The sequence below is a fragment of the Desmodus rotundus genome, chromosome 7 (assembly GCF_022682495.2).
Source record: "Desmodus rotundus isolate HL8 chromosome 7, HLdesRot8A.1, whole genome shotgun sequence".
In the NCBI taxonomy this organism is placed as follows: domain Eukaryota; kingdom Metazoa; phylum Chordata; class Mammalia; order Chiroptera; family Phyllostomidae; genus Desmodus; species Desmodus rotundus.
Genome location: NC_071393.1, coordinates 50,036,076 through 50,050,482, shown reverse-complemented (window position 1 = coordinate 50,050,482; position 14,407 = coordinate 50,036,076). Strand labels below are relative to the sequence as shown.

Sequence of the window (14,407 nt, the reverse complement as noted above, 5' to 3'; positions counted from 1 at the left end):
TAAAAGCGAATCACCTGGGCCGTGATGGGTCTTTGATTTGGAAAATAAACAATAAATAAATAAATAAAACAAAGCTGCTGCCTCCCGGTTGCCGGCCAGTCGGCAGCCAGGTGGCAAGCCTGGCCGCTGCAGCCGGTTGCTTTCCAACCTTTTTCCCAAGTAGGCCCTGTCTGCACGCTTTGCAGGAAATCGTGCCGCGTTTTCCCGGGAACGAGACCTGTTTTCGGCCTTGGGGAGCCACGAGGGCAGCCACGTGGCAGCTCCTGGGGAGTTCGGAGCCAAACTCATCGGGGCGAGGACGGGTCTGCGCGAGCCTGGGGCAGCCCGGGCAAATGCGCCGGAGCGGTCAAGGCAGTGGGGTGCGCGGGGCTCCTGCTGCCCCAGGGGAAGCGGCTCCGCCCTTCCGGGACGCTGCGCCTTCTGCGCCCCGGGGGCCGGCTCCTCGCGTTGTCTTCGAATGGGAGCAGGTAGCCCACGGTCCAGCGGCCGACGTCTGCCACGTCCGCGTCCCTTTTCCAGCGTTACCTGACTAGGAGCCGCTTCCACAGATCTTCACCCGGGCAGGGAGAAGCAGAGGGTAACGACGGCAGGAGAGCGAGGGAAGGCCGGAGGCATGCGCCTCGGACCCGGCCGGCTGCCTGGGGGCGGTGCGGGGTCTTTCCCTTTTAGCTGGACGCCAGGCTGGGCAGAAAGCAGGACCCGGGGGCGGTGGGGCTTTGCGGTGGCCCCTGGAGCCTTTCGAGGACTTTTTGCTCGGGTGTTCCCAGCCTGTCCCCTTTCCCCGCCGACTCTCTCCCCGACGGCGGCTGTGGACGGGTCTCGGCTGCCGTGGGCCCAGCCACGCTCGGTGCAGGTTGGTCCGAGCTCCTCCGCAGGCCTACACTCGCCACCCAGTTAGAAAGCTGAAATACTTCGCCTTCGGGGTAAATCAGACGCAATGAAACCAAGACCAGTCCTCCCGCAGTTTAAAGCCAACCCCAACTGGGGTCTGGGGTCGGTTTATGGCTAAGGAAGGCCTGGGACGCTGGAAGCAACTATTTGCTCTTACGTGTGCCAGGCCTACGCGAACCGAGGTGCGTGCGGGGCCTGGGGAAGGGACCCGGCCCCGCGAGAGGCGCGGCGGCCCAGGCTTTCGCGTCCCGCTGCTGCCGGGGCCAGTGAGAGGGGCAGGGGCAGGAGAGAAGCTCAGAGTTCCTGCTCCTTCATTCCTTCGCTGCCTCTCCTCCCCCACCTTTTCTTTCTTTCCTCATACTTCCTTTCTCTGGCCTTCCTTTCCATCATTAAATAATTAATTAGGAAATTAATTCACAACTCACAAGGCGTCCGACCCTCAATGGGTTAGGGGCCCAGGGACCACCTATCCGGCCCTGTCTTGAGGTTCCATGCGGAGAAGTATGAGGTCCCAGGCCTCGCGCCTGGGCTGTGCTGGTGTGTGTGGACCAAAACATATCCACATATAAGGCGTCCACATTACTGAAAAAGTTCAATGCAACATTTTAATCCCAACTCTTTACCGCTGGGTTTGCTCCTTCCCCTACTGCTCTTCCAGCTGCCCGGGGCGCGCGGCGGGCTCGCCCTCAGCCGGATATCGAAGCCGGAGCTGCTCCCCACCCCGGGCCTCACCCTTGGGCGACAAAACCGTCCCTCTGGCCGTGAAAGAGCATCACCTTGCCAAAATCAACTTGCATTTTCATGTATTCAAATGAGAAAGATTGGGAAGGGCGACAATCTAGAAGGAAGGAGTGAGTGTCACATGGGTCCCCGCAGAGAACCAGGACCTCTCTCTCCCGCGATGCCCGGGCAGTGGACAGGGTGCCCCTGCCCAGATCTGGGTCCTTGTAGCCCTCGAGCGTCGCCAGCTAGCTGTGCTCCCCAAGTTACCGACTCCTTTACTCACGTCAGTCAGGGCACGCTCGAGGAAGTGCCGGGTCCCAGCTAGTCTCTCCTCACCCCCACTGTGCGTCCCTGGAGCCCCATCTCTGCTCATTAGGGCCCGTACTTTCCTCCTGCACCTTGAAAACCGTTGGGGTTGGGGCCCTAGGGGAGAGAATGGAAATGTACACTTTAGACACAGAGTTGGAAAATTAGGGAAAAACGCAACAAATTTTAGGCCTGAGAGCAGAAAGGGTCTAGAGTAGCTGAGACCTACTGTGTGTCACAGACTGGGGCGAGGCCCTTTGAGATTCACCGCTCACTTTGCACTTGCTGCATAGGGTGGGGTGAAGGGTGGCTGGCAGCTGGAGGCTGGAAGCCTGGGCCAGGGTGAGTGGGAACCGGGACTCCTCTCCGTAGAAACGCGCGCTGATGGGAAGCTGTGGTGGAAACTGAGGGCCCAGATAACTCAAGGAAGACCATCTCTTAGCTTGAGGCATCTGGCTTAAATTTAACTCCATCCTGAACAGTCTACCGGTATTTAGCTTCCTAGGGGCTGACCCCCCGCCCCCTACATCCACCCGTCCCCCCACCCCACCCCAAACACACCTGAGGAGCTTTCCCACCATCCCTTGAACAACCTGGTGGTTTAACTTTGGCTATTCAAATGTGACTACCCTCAAATTTACATAGTTCTGTTGAACAAAGCTTTTGTAACAAAAATAAATCACATCCAACATACAGAAAAAGAGGTAAAAATGCGTTCTAGCCAGGCTGTTTTTCTGTATTGTATTGGCTTCCTGATTCTCACCTAATTTTAAAATTGTTCTTTGAACTGACAAAAGACTAATTTGCTAGCGTGGCTGGAAGGTGGTTCCATGCATTATTTAAAATTAAAATTCAATTCGAGGACACTGTTCAGAGTGGCTTCTGGGACTTCCAGAAGCTATTCCAGAGCTAACACCAGAAGAAAGTTTTGTTGTAACTTTAACAAACTGTGCATTTGTTTGAAGTTGTTTCGTGTTTCTTGTCCTATTGGCCACAGAGCAAGACCAGTACCTAGCGCGCGTGGTACGTTTGCTTCTAAACAGGAACACTAGGCAGACGCCTCTGTGTCAGCAGTCCCTTTTGCTGGCTTCCTGAGCAAGTCTGCAGGAACTTTGACCACATTCTTGTGCTACAGGCCTGGTCGCCTATTTATAATGGGTCAAAGTAAGAAATGCAGCTGCCAGCTTTGGGCATTTTCTGTGCGGGCAAGTCCAGCACAAGCTCCCCGTCTGTCGGGAGGACTTTGCAGACCTTCCTGACAAAATGAGCTCTTCTCCTTTTAGGTCCATGCCTTGCTCCAGATTCCTTCCAGGCTCTTATCACTCCCCTAAAGCAAACTCCATTGTGTCTTTCTCATTCTGTTTGTCTTCCTTGCTGGAAGGGAAGCTCTCTGAGGGTGGGGACCACAGTGGTCTCTGCTGCCAGAGCAGAGCTGAGCCTGGATCACAGTAGATTTTCAATAAAGATTTGTTGACTCAGTCAACGAACTAACTACCCCAGTTCCGACATTGGACAGGCTGGAGTCAGGTGGGAAAGGATGCTGAAGTCTAGAAACCATATCCACCCACTCCAAAGTCTCCAAGTGAGTGGACAATCAGAGATGCATCACAGCCCAGTGGGCTTTGAAATGAACGGCCCAACAGAACAATGCACGAATAGATTGACAGATGCTTCCGGCAGAGCACTGGGACCCCTGGGTTCCGAGCCCACTGGGCATGGCTCTTCCCCTAGGCTCCATTACTGATTTTAAGCAACATCATCAGGGTGACATGATCAAATCGGAAAGCCCCCCACCTCACACTGGTACCAGGACTTGGCAAAGTCAGGGCCCCTTTGCTCATCTAAGGGCATCAACCTGTGGCCCAAGGCAAATATTTCACTCCCCCAACCTCCCCTCACCGTGAAAAGGCAGCAGCCACATCTTTCAACAGCAGATATTGATTAGAAGTTAAAAGTTAGAGAAACCCCATCAATTTTCCATCAAGCAAAATGTTTTACTTGGTGCTGTAAAGGGAAGGTCCGTGTTTAAATAATACGTTTAAATTGGCAAACAAACGGAGCCGATTCCACGCAGTCAGACGGGAAAGCCTTGCAGCAGAACTCTCAGTCCCGGGTTGTGCTCTTGGGCTTCCGGGCAGGGTGTGCTGCCTTCCTGCTCCGAAGTTGGGGGGCGCCTGGGGCGCGGGCTGGGGGCGGTTAGTGTGGTGAAAATTACCGATGTCCATCTGGCCTCTGGGCTCTCAGCGTGCCCTGGGATGGCAGCAAGGTCAAAATCATCAGGCATTTACCTTAACTGCCCCCCTGCCTTTAGGATCCCAAACATTTTATTCCACACACCTTACCTGTGTGATGTAATGATTTTCTTAAAGGACCACCCAAACTCGCAGAGCCTGCCTTTTTGTTGCAAGGTATTAACTAGAGACTATTCCTGTCCATGTGTCCTCCTGAAGGTTTCTTTGCCATGAAAGCGTGCGTGGGAGTCCTTGAGAGGGGAAGCACGTGTGCCTCCTTTTCTTCTGGGCTGCTGCCACGCGGGAAGGGGAGCTGCCTGCCGGCACCGTGCCCCAGCCACATCTGGTGTCCTTGATGTCCCCTTCCCCTACCCCTCACCAGCACTGACAGTGTGCTGCTCTGCCAGGGTTCAGGTGCCGCTGCCTCAGACTCCATTCTTTGAGATAATGCTTTCCTCCCGTGGTTGCTCCCCACACCAGCCCTGGTCGCTGTGGCCTGGGAATCCATGGCCTGGGAGAGGGATTCAGAACTCTGGTCTAGCCTGACCGCCGTGTAGACTCAGGGTCCTAGTAGATCTGGTGTAGGTTGGTTGGTTGGTTTTTTCAAATGCTTTCAGTGATACAGTCAGCTGGGTGAATCTCACACTCCTTATCCCACCAGCCTCCTCCTGCCAAATACCTTCCATTGTGAATCGCTGATCTCTTCTGACCTCCTTGTGACCCTCCCCTCACGCCCCTCCAAAAGAAGTGGTTTCAATAAATAAAGTGCGCAGTTCTCGGGTTGAAGGTCAGTTTACATTGGGGCAGAAGCTTCTAAAACTCCTGCAGGTGCTGGAATGAGAATAAACTGGGCATTGTCCCAAGAGATGGGAGACAGAGAAATCCAGGGCTAGAGAGGATATGAGGAGATGTGGACAGGGTGTTGGAGACGGTGGGGAGCTTGGCTGTGCTCCAACCAACCTCGAATTTTCTGGAGAACTCGGGAAGACTCTTTAGGCCTCAGTTTCCTTCTTTTCCAAATGAGGAGCTTGGACTCCCAGTTCCGGTCATGGTCATTGTGAGTTAGAGGAACAAAGCCTGGAGTGGCTGGCTTGACAGTGAAGCCTGATGACCGCACCCAGGGGAACCAGGACCTGTGTGAATCTAGGAAGTTTGGTGATGGGGATGAGGGGGTGACTCAGCACTGGGAGTGGCAAAGTGTCTCTCTAGGAGGGACAGAAGACTCTGAGAGAACAAGCACCAAGAAGAGTTCCCTCCCTGTTGCTCTAGTTTTGTGGTCTATGTTTCATGGTACATTTTGGGCAAAAGCCATTCCCTTTTTCCTTTCTAGCATCTCCAAATACAGCAAGCAGCAGAGAGAGAGAGAGAGAGAGAGAGAGAGAGAGAGAGAGAGAGAGAGAGAGAGAGAGAGAGAGAGAGAATGAATGAGAGAATGAGAGAGAGAGAGAGAGAGAGAGAGAGAGAGAATGAGAGCAGAGCCTCCTTTCCAATTGCCAAGCCCAGGCAAAATCTCAGTTAATAGGAGGCACAGAGCTGGGCACACTCCCCTGAGCAGGACTGGCTGCTGCTTCTCTGAGGCTGAGGGTCTGTCTCATTACACATGCTCCAAACTGGCTAGTTCATGCAGTTGACAAGGACAACAGGTTTTATGTTTAAGAGCATGGGATTTGGAATCCCATCTGGATTCTAATCCGTACTTTCATCCGAGACTTGCTCTCTCTGAGCCTCTGTTTTCTCAGCTTTAAAAGGGGTTTATTAGGACCTACCTCACACTAATTGTGTGCAGAGCAAATGCACTAAATGGTAACAAAAATAAAGAGCCTTCGCAGGAGTCTGGGAGCCTGGGCGGTGTAGAATGCTGAATACGTAGGGCAGGTACTGCTGCTGTGCAATCCAGGCCCCCGGACCCCTCGCCTTTACAGGTCTTCCGCACGTGGTCAACAGCGTGGCTCCCTGGAAATCCCGGTCCCTCCTGACTACAGATCTCCAGGAAAGGGGAGCTCCCGCGTGGGGAGTGAGCTCCTGGCGTCTAGCCTGGCCGCAGGCCTCTGGCGTCCATTACGACCCTGCCTAGAATCCCCTCCCAGTCTCCCCGCGGGACTCTCGGAGCTCCGCCGAGGCGGGGCGAATCCGCGGTGACCAGAGGAAAGTGTCCCCTAAAGAGGACGAGGATACTGCATCAGGCACAGGCTAAGGACCGGAGGAGGCTCAAGGCTCCTGAGAGGTCCCTTTCCTCGTGCTCCCTAGGCAACAGGGAACCTTCACGCCGCAGCAAGACAAATTGCCCTTCCCCCATCACTGGGGGAAAGGAGGGAAGTCAGACTCCAGGAGCATGTGGGTGGCTCCCCAGAGCCCCAAAGATGTTCCCCAAAGATGTAGGCACACTAGGTGGACCTACACCGTCTTCCTGGCTATGGCGACCTCAGACAAGACCTGGGGCCTGGGTCCAGGAAGCATCCCTGTAGGAGCGGTGAAAGAAGTGCCCTGGGCTTCTGGGAGGCCATTCCGCCCTCAGCACCTGAACTTGGGGAACACTGATGTGAGAGATACAGACTGTCGATTTACCCAGCTACTTCTCCCTTCTTCCTCCGACCCCCTTCTGAAGGACAGAGAAGAAGCCACTTAGAACTCATTTGGAGAAGTATCACTCAAGTCACATCCGGAAATCTTCAAAACCTAAGGCATTACCTCAAGGAAGATTTAGTTGCCGTCTTTTGGAATTATTTTGTATAGATTACCTAAAAAAAAGTTTCTTCCTGGGAGTCTAAGTCCATCTGAATGAAACAAGCATGCTGTGCTTATGATGGATCCTTCAAATATTAAAGACCCTAAATATTATCTTGCATGTGGAAGAGAGCTTAGTGGGGTGCCCAGGCTTAACTAATACTAACAATATGCTATATGGAACCCGCAAAAGGGCTTCTCCAGATAGAGATCCATTTGCTAAGGTGAAGAGAAGACTCAAGAATTGATTAATGCCTCCAACTGAGGAGGCTCGGAAGAGCTGGAGTTTTGGGGTGAATCTCTGGGCTCAATAAACAAGGATCCAGGAATTTCAGACAGGACTTTGATAGGCTAAGAAGGTTCTGTGTACAAGGCTCTGATAGGTTTTTGAATTCTGCTTTACTTAGTAACCAGAACCAGGTGGATAAAAAAAACTGTTTCCTTCGCTGGAGAACAGAAAAACGGCGCATTTTCAAAGCTTATTAGTTTTCCATGGATCAGTATTGGGGGAGGTGCTTCTGGGGAAGTGGACTGGCACGCAGAAGTCGCAGGCAGCAGGCGATCTCTGGCTAAATGCAGCTTCTGTTTTTACAGCTTACTTAGGGAGAGCTGTTAGTTTTTCTAAGGATAAACCGGGCATTGGTTCTGTAAGCTCAATGTTTAGGCTACAAAGCACATCCAACAGTCTTAATGTCTACCTGTAGAAAAGAATGGTTCTGACCTCAAACTCTACAGAATCTCTAGTGCATTACCATACTTGAGGAACACCTAAGCAAATCCCTTTGAAAGTGTAAATTGTGACCGGAATGCTAAATACCAGCCACTACCTCCAAGAAAAATAAACCCTTAATTCTCAGCCAGGTATATTTGTTTTGGACCTGGCTTGTTAGTGTTATTTGTATCTTTTCTTTTCAGATGGAGACTTTTACTCACAGAGTTTTCTTTCTGCTCACTGCTTGCTGTTTTTTACCTTTCCTTAAAAGTCCTGAGACCATGCCGGGTGGCCAGACTTCTGAGGCACCCTAGGGGAGGGTGAAGGCTCACCTCCCAGGGGTCCTTTCCTGAACTCTATAATCTCAAATGTTAGAATCACATCGGATTTTAGGGGCTAAGGGAAGTCTGGCATATGTTAATCAGGTCACTCTGGGGAAAACAGCGTAAGCAGGCTGGAGGTAAGCAATGCCAGGGGAGGACCTGGAGGCAGAAAAGTTGTCTCAATACATTAGTTTCTATGGATTAAAGCAGTACAGGCAACTTGGGGTCGTGGACTTTGCTGGTTATTCTCTGTTATGCTTCTGAGCCCCTTCCTCTGTTCTGTTGTTCTTTGCTCCAGGGGCCAAATCTCTGTGGACTTTCAACTGGGTTTGGCCAATGTGGAACAATGGTGCGGGGATGGAGGCCAGAAGAATAGAGCAGTAGGTGTACGTGTTCCTCCTGCCTTCTCCCCACATCACTGTGGCTTTGTCCTTTAGTCTCTCTGAGCCTTCAGCTTCTGTCAGTGGGTCCTCCTTCCCGGCTTCAGCTCTCTCCAGGCTTTGCTAACACCTCCTTTTCACCTTTACCCCTTCAGATCAAGGGTGGCGATACCTTCCTGTTGTTGCTGCACCTTAAATATTAGTTCTCCTTATACCCAGGTAAATAGTTCTCTCAGTTCTCTCTGGCCCCCCCATACCACCCTGTTAAATCTTTCTGACCATGCCATCTGTTTCCTGTGAGGACCTAACTGAGGAAAGGAATGAAGACTCATGGAAGTCGTCTTCACAGTATGAAGACTCATACTATGTCTCAGTGTCATCCTCATACTGTAACTCACCAAAAGGCTCTACTCCTTCCCCATTGCCATATTGGAGTGCAGCGTGAAGGCTCCCAGCTTTCTGTGGTGGCTGCTTTCTGCAGGCCAGGCTGCCTTTGGGTCTAGCAGGGGGAGCAAACTCTGAGTATATTTGCTTTCTATTCGACATTTTAATTTGCCAATTTGCATTTGATATCACTGTTAAAGTAATTTGTGTTGAAACCAAATATTGATAGTATCCAAGTTATTTTTTCAACCTTTGATTAACTGATCTTTGCTCTAAGTCACAGACTGAGACTTTTGCTAGTGGTGAATTGTATTTGTACAACCAGACACTGAAGTAGGCCAGTGATCCAGGGGCTCATGGGAAATGTTCCTGTACATCCCAAGGCCTGAGCATCTTTGGCTTCACATCCCTGGAAGGATAACTCTCTGATCTGACAACAACGCAGTCTCGGCAGATGCTAAACCAATGACATTATTTAGGTGTGTCCATCAGTGAGCACTCTCCATGGGCCAGGCATTGTACTGGACACTGAAGATACTAAATTTAGACAAGATTCTTGCCTTTCAATGATTAAAACAATGCTTCAATATCATTATGGTTAAATTTGCACACCTCTTTGATTAGAAAAAGTTGACAAAAGTGGGATTTCTAGGACAAAAGACATGCACGTGTTCAAGGCTTTTGAGACATTTTACTATGTGATATCTAGCAGAATGGCAACAAAACTCTATAGTAATCCTATTTCTTCACTCCCATTCACATATTCTATTACTGACCTTGTGATTTGATTGGCAGAATTGCATGCTATTGTTTTCATTTGCATTTCTGAGATTCCTACTGAAGTTGAATATTTTTATATACTTCCTTTAGGAACTGCCTTTTCATGTCTTTCTTAGTCAGTTAAAAACTTTGACTGCTCGTCTATTTCTTATTCAAAGAATACTAATTCCATGCCTGCTATAAATGTAAGTTTTATACCAGGTTTTCATTTGCATTATAATTTTATTTTTAAATGCATAGATGTTTTAAAAAATACCCATTAATGTTTTTATTTATAGCTCTGCCTTTATGGGTTAATGCTTATAAATCTTTCTACATCTGCTACTCTTAAGCACAGCAAAATCTTTCATTCAGTTGGAATGTATTTATTTTTTAAAAGATTTTATTTATTTATTTTTAGAGAGAGTGGAAGAGAGGGAGAAGGGGAGAGAAACATCAGTGTCAGAGAAAAACACCGAACCCACAACCTAGGTATGTGCCCTGACCAAGAATGGAACCCGCAACCTTTTGGTGTCCAGGACAGTGCTCCAACCGAGCCGTCCAGCCAAGACTAATTACCATTTTTAATTGTAAAAAATATTAATGAATGCCATTTATTTACCATTTAAGGTTGTTTCCTGGCTATACAATAGACATAGTTCAAGGTCACACTAATTTTTACATTTTCCCAGTTTAGGAACATGGCCTATATGGTATTTTTGCGCAGTACATAGGATGGAACCGAGAACAATGCGTCACTTCCTAAGCACTTTGGCTATTTGCACATTACATTAATTAGCACAGAAAAGTAACTTACTGTCTGGAGGGGTTACTCCCACACTTAGAGTGAAGCTGCCCTAGTGGAGCACCCACGGGAGGGTGGGGTGTGATGTGGTTGCCATGAACCTTGAGGGCAGCGGTTGTCCTCTGTAGGATGCTTTTCATCTTGTGGGCATTCAGTCATTTTTGAACTCTTTATATTACGGTGCAAAGCAACACACCTTTGAGGTAAGAGTATTATCTCTGTTTCACAAATGGGGCTACAGAAACACGGAGAGGGAAGCAACTTGCCCAACTGACAAAGCTAGGTGCGCCCACCTGGTCTTGTGCCTCTAGAGCCGGAGCTTCTCTCAGGGAGGCCAGAGAACACCTGGGTGCACCCAGCTCCACAGCTGGGCTGCTCCGAGGCCCAGCACCAGGGCCAGTACAGGCCATTCTTCTATCTTGAACTTCTGGCATCTGGGACCTCACGGAGAGGGTGGTTTTATCTTTCACTTTCCCGATCTCATTTATCAGTTGCCTGAGTATTTGGAGAGAGAATGAATTTGGTTGAGAATAGAGGGATATAGAATAAACATTTGAGGTCCTGCTAAGTGCAAGGCACCGAGCAAAGAACTACCATCACACTATTTCATCTAACTTTTTTCTTTTTCTTTTTTTCCCCCCTTTGGTGAAATACAACACAGGAAAATGAACAAAACAGAAAATAATGATTTATCAAAAAGAAAAACTCAAGCAGCCATTACCAAGGTTAAAACTAGAACAGCCTAGCACCCCAAGACTCCTGTACTGGCCCCCTACTCACCGTCACTTTCTCCCCTCCCAAGATAGCTGTTTTAACTCTTACGGTTATTACTTTCTTGTGTTTCTTTGTAGTATGTTGCGCAATCACACATCCACAAGCACTAAACTTTTTGCTGACTTGGGTTTTAAACTTCATGTGCGTGGAATGGTACAGTACGTTCTCCCTTGTGTCTCTTCATAGTTCAGCATCATATTTGTGGGAGATTCTTTGTTGTTACGCACAGAGAAGTGTATTCATTTCCTTAATGCATACTATTGCACTTTACACCACACTTTACGCATCTTACCTTTGATGGACATTTAGGTTATTTTATTAGTTTTTTAGCTATTGCGAATTAAACTGCTGTGAATATTGGTGTACATGTTTCTTGGTGCACTTGTGAATGCATTTCTTTTGGGAGTGGAATTGCTGGGTTATAGTGTATATTCCACTTCAATAGTTAATGCCAATCATTGCTTAGTGTAACCTTTCTTGCCTTAGACATCCAGAAACTCTGAACAAGGTCGATCCCGGTATTTTATTAGGAACTCTCCTGAATCTCATGCCTTTGATTTTAAGATTCTCTGGATGAGTTGGGTTCCACGTGGAGAGCATGGAAAATCCCCCCACCTCCAAATGTACCCTTAACTGCCATATAATGCAGACGTAAATATATATATATTTTTTTAAGAAAAGCTTTCAATATTGTGGTCCAGCATTATTCGTTTAAATATAGGAGGAACCAGAGTGTCAAGAAAGCAGTTGGTTAAAAGCTGGGCAAAATCAGCCGATCTAGCGAACTTCAGTCCAGGAGGCTCTTTGGGAGCAGAGTCCTCACACCGCCGGGAGAAGTGAGGCCTCTCAGCCCGGATTTGGGCTCGGAGTCCCAGGCGCTCAGGAGCAGGTTCCGCCAGGCAGCGCGGTGGGACCGCCGGGCTTGCGCAGAGGGCGGGGGGCGGAGGAGCGCGGGCGGCGCGTTGCCGGGCGACCGAGCGCGCACATCTTTCCCCGTGAGCGGGGCGAGCCCACCCGGCCGCTCGGCCCCGACTGGCCGGTTGGATATTCGCGGGGCGGCGGCGGCGCCGACCTTCCCGCCACCTGAGCCGCAGCGGAGGCGTCCCGGGAGGCGGGTGAGAGAGGGACGTGGACTGGGGCGCGGGGCTCCGACTAGGAGGCCGTGGGAAGGAGAGGCTGAGATATTTGGGCGGAGCTCGGGTCCCCTTGGCTCCGCCTCCCTACTCCATTCTAATTTTAGGGAAAATGCAAGCAAGAAATGGGTGGCGGTTGGGGAAGAGGCAGGGGCTGCAGCGGGGGGCTGGAGAGCCCGCGTGCAGGAGAAGCCGGGAGCAGTGAAGACCCGGAGGAAGGCAGGAATGGGTGGGCTTGACGGCCAGGCAGGGGGCAAAGCAGCAAGGGTTTGCGAGGTGAAAGAGGTAGGAATCCGAGGGGCAGTTGGGAGTGTGGAAGGTCACAGTGGAGGGAATTTAATTTCCACCTCTCCGACTTTCTCTGCTATCCTTTGAAAGGGGCTGGTTGTTTGGGGCAAACCTTAACCATCATTAGGTGACCTTCGCCTTCAGCCCTGAGGTCAATGTGTCTAATTTTGGACTGAGGAGCTGTTTCCTGAGTGTGGCCCCAAAACCCTTGGCTGGGGAGTGGGGCGCTGTAGGCTCGATGGAAAGACCCTTTGGCGTTTGTAGACCCTAGATCCGCAGTGAAACTGTGGCGGACGACCATTGAAGGAGTTTGAAGTTCTTTTTCTTGCAACATGCAAATATAAAACTTTAACAAATTGTTTTTTCCTACTTACAACTTTACAGAGATATAGTTTATATTCAATGAACTGTGCAAAATGTATGGCTTGTGTCATACAGGTGTATAATTTGATGAGTTTTGACAGATGTGTGCCAGTTTGAAACAGTTACTGGAAACAAGGTAACTGAACCTTTTCCTTCCTCTGTTCCCTTTAGAGGCCACCCCTGCTCTTGTCCGGTCCTGCCCACTACCGACTGTACTGATCTGTGGGCACCACAGAATAGCATTTTCTAGAAGTTTATGTCAATGGAAACATACGTGTGTGTGTGTGTGTGTGTGTGTGTGTGTGTGTGTGTGTGTGTGGCTTCCCTTACCCAGTATAATGATTTGCCAGGACCTTTGCCTTGATTACCTTTGTAGATTTTTAGTAAGTTTTGAAATCAGGTAGTGTAAGTCCTTTAGCTTTTTCTTTTTAAAAATCACAGCTATTTTAAGCCATTCGAATTTGTGTATGCATTTTACAATCATCTTACACTTTCTATAAAAAAGCCTGCTGGGATTTGGGTTGGGATTGCACGGGATCTATGGATCTATAGATCTATTTGGGGGAAATTGCCATTTTTACAATATTGAGTCTTCCAATTTATAAACATGGTTTGTGAATTTTTGTAGCCCTTCAATTTCTCTTAGCAATGTTTTGCAATTTTCAGTGGTCAGATTTTGGACATCTTTAGTTAGATTAATTTCTAAGAATTTTATTGGGGGGTGTGTTTGGTGGTAGCATATACAAATACAGTTAATTTTGAGTGTTAACTTTGTGTTGTACAACCTTGGTAATCTCCTTGTTAGCAATTGTTTTGTAGGTTCACTGAAGTTTTTAACCAAAAATTATGTCATCTGCGAAAAGGGAGTTTTCCTTTTCAGCCCTTATTATTTTTATTTCTTTTTCTCACTATATTGTGTGGCTTAGGGCCTCCAGTAAAATGTTGAATACATGTGGTAACAGATGAGACATTTTTCCTGTTTTTCAGTTTAGGGGGAAAGCAAAAAATGTAATGTTAGCTGTAAGGTTCTTTTCGTAAGTCTGTTAATCAGATTGAGATGTACCTCAATCCAATCATGTTCCCTATGATTCATAATCTGCCTAGAATTACGTATTTATTTACATTATAATTTTGTTAAATGATTTTCCACTATCTATTGAAATGATTATTTTTATCTTTTTATATTCTGTTAATATCATGAATTACATTGATTTTCAACTTTAAATAATTTTTCCAGCCCTTGGATGAACTCTGTATGATCAGGATATATTATTCTTTTTAAAAATATAGTTTTGGTTTTGATATGCTAATATTTTATTAAAGATTTTTACATCTGTGTTCATGAGGGGTATTGGTATGTATTTTCCTTTTTATTTTTAATATCTTTGTTAGGTTTGGTATTAGGGTTATGCAAGTCTCAGAAAATGAGTTCCTTCCTCCTCTATTTTCTGAAAACATTTGTGTAAGACTGGTGTTATTTCTTTCTTGAGTGTTTGAGAGAATCATCTGGGCCTGGAAATTTTTTTGTTGTAAGATTTTTGCCAATAAATAAGTTTATTTAACATAGGACTATACCGAATAGCTGCTCTTTATGTTTTTAAAAAAATGTAT

At 48.1% G+C, this 14,407-nt stretch overlaps 1 protein-coding gene across 1 annotated transcript in view; it reads left to right on the top strand.

Annotated features, from left to right (window-relative positions):
• Positions 1 to 8,187: 8,187 nt before the first annotated feature.
• Positions 8,188 to 14,407, top strand: part of TTC6 (tetratricopeptide repeat domain 6) — a 191,266-nt gene continuing 185,046 nt past the window's right edge. Inside the window, exons 1-2 of the mRNA XM_053927694.1 lie at positions 8,188 to 8,296; positions 9,855 to 9,925. The gene's annotated coding sequence lies outside the window, so the exon portion shown is untranslated. The remainder of the gene's footprint in view (positions 8,297 to 9,854; positions 9,926 to 14,407) is intronic.